This window comes from Dipodomys spectabilis, unplaced genomic scaffold (assembly GCF_019054845.1).
Source record: "Dipodomys spectabilis isolate Male_0828 unplaced genomic scaffold, ASM1905484v1 ptg000162l, whole genome shotgun sequence".
NCBI classification, from domain to species: Eukaryota; Metazoa; Chordata; class Mammalia; order Rodentia; family Heteromyidae; genus Dipodomys; species Dipodomys spectabilis.
The window spans coordinates 3,136,281-3,139,046 of NW_024870839.1; positions in this window are offsets into that span (position 1 = coordinate 3,136,281).

A 2,766-nucleotide genomic window follows, 5' to 3' on the forward strand; every position below is an offset into this window, starting at 1 on the left:
TCAGCCTCATGTACTCATGAGGATAATAGGCATGAGCTGCTGGCACCTGGCAATTTGGGAGTTGTTTTTGTTACTGTTTACCCAGGACTAGTTTCAGGGCAGTGTGTGTGTAATAAGATAGTGCTCACAAGTGTGGTCAGAAAAATGGTTCTGACACTTGTTACAATGGTGGGGCTGGTGCAGCAGGCACAGAGATGATCAGAATTGGAGCCTGCAAACCAGATGCTGGTGGCTCACACCTGTAATCCTTTTTATTCAAGAAGTTGAGATCTGAGGATCACTGCTTGAAGCCAGACTGGGCAGAAAAGTCTGTGAGCCAGCAAAAAGCCAGGAGTGGCAGTGTGGCTCAAGTGGAAGAGTACCAGCCATGAGCAAGAAAGCTAAGGGAGAGCAGCACCCTAGCTCTCAGGGAAGGGTTCATCAACTGACTGGTAACTGACTGGTGGCTGTGTGAATGTACGTATTGATAATGAAATCTCAGTTGTAAAAAGTATATATGTGTAATTCAGTGGTAAAGTCCTTGCCTTGCAAGCACCAGGTCTTAAGCTCAATTCCTTGTATTGGAAAAGGGTGGAAATCAGAATAGAATGGGGGAGGATAGGATAGGCTTTCTAGCACCAGTAGCTCATATAATCCTATAATCCTATAATCCTAGCTACTCAAAGAGTATTGCTGTTCGAAAACATCCCATATAGCAAAGTCTATGAGTTACTGATCTCCAATTAATCACCAAAAGCCAGAAATGGAGCTGTGGCTCAAGTGGTAGAGTGCTAGCCTTGAGCAAAAAGAAAGCATAAGGACAGTGCCCAAGCCCAGCCTCAGGACCAGCACAAAATAACAATAATAATAATAGAATAAGGACAATATATGATATAAAATAATAGGATAGCATAAAATCGACTTAAAAATAAAGCAATGAAGTGCAGAATAAAATAAACTTAAAAATAAAATAATTTAAAAAATAAAACAATAGAAAGTAATGAATAGAGTAGTGTAGAATACAATAGAATAGAATAGAAATCTTTGTGGAATATGAACAGGCCCATGATTTTTTTTTATAGTGCTGCTCTGAATGTTAGTGTCTTTGTTTTAGTGAATGTTCCATGACCACAAAAGATACTCACATTGGGAGAATATGGGTAAGGAATATTCCAGATCTCTGAACCAGTTTTGCAGGTAAAATAACAACTTTGCTAGCAACTGAATAGATTCTTGATCTACATCTTAGTCTGGTTTCTTTACCTAGAAACAGACTTTCAGATATTCAGATAAGTCTTTGATAATAGAAAACTCAATGATGTTTAGTCTACACATATTTAAGGCCCATAATAGATCTCACATGTCTTCCATGGATCTCTTCCAGCGGGGTTTGTCTTTCTGCACCATGAAAGTTTGCATTAGAAAAACAAATCACTCACAACTGGGATGTGTGTTTCCCATACTTGTGGGAACAGAAGAAGAAAGAAATGTGATCTGCTGTGCTTTGAACGAATGAAACTTCGGTAAACCTCTCTCCCCAGGCAAGGAAGCACATCAGAAAGAACCAATGGGAGAAGTCACAGCATAACATCGTTAGGGGCCAAGATGAGGATAGGAAGTCCTCTGATCTGCACCTAAGAAACCAGGGTCCCAGCAATGCAGGCTGTTTGCCAAGGTCGCTGCTGAAGGAGGAAGCTAAAAAGGGCTCAAGGACCACACCCCACAAGCCAAGCAGTGAGCCCTGAGGAAAGTTCCAGAGAGACTGTGATGGCAGCTGGGTTGGAAAATCACCGATTCCACCTGAATGTCACCCTTCAGATTTTGCTTTCAGGCAGGACCAGAGCATCACCCACGGCAGAGATAAACACTGTTCTCAAGTTGGCAGAAAGTAAGAGACAAAGGATGTTTTGTAGTTGTTTTGTTTTTATTGTTGTGCCAGTCTTGGGGCTTGAACATAGGGCCAGGGTGCTGTCCCTTTGCTTTTTGCTCAAAGCTAGTGCTTGAACACTTGAGCCGCAGCTCCACTTGTGGCTTCTTGGAGGTTAATTGGAGATAAGAGTCTCCTGGACTTCCTTGCCCAGGCTGGCTTCAAATGACAATCTTCAGATCTCAGCCTCCTGATGGCTAGAATTACAGGTTTGAGCTACCAGTTCCTGGCCTGAGAAGCCGTGTTTTTGGTTAAATAACCTATATAAGCACTTTCAGTCCTTAAATGTTTACAAAGTGAATTGTATCCCTTGGAAATTTGGATCATTTTCACTTTTAGAAGTATTTTTGAAGTATTTTGATAACTTGAAGCACAACCATGTCAAATATTTCTCTCAGATCCTGTGAAGTACTGTAAATAGTTTTTTTTTTCATTTGTTTTGTTCTGGTCCTAGGGCTTAAATTTAGGGCCTGAGCACTGTCCCCGGGGGTCTTTCTTTCTTTCTTTTTTTCTCAAGGCTGGTATTCTACCACTTGAGCCACAACTCCACTTCTGAATTTTTTATGGTTAATTGGAGATAAGAGTCTCACAAACTTTTCTGACCAGGCCAGCTTTGAATCATGATCCTCAAATTTCAGCTTCCTGAGTAGCTAGGATTACAGGCATGAGCCACTGGTGCTTAGTTGTGAATAATTTGTTATTCAAGATTTGAATACTCATGTAAAGAAAAAAGAAACCTTCAGCTATAACTTTATTATGCATTTGTAGGTGCTAAATATTCTTTTATTTTATGTTCCCCACTTCCTAGTTCCTCATTGCTCAACAATTTAATTGGAGAACAATTTAATAGTTTTACGTCT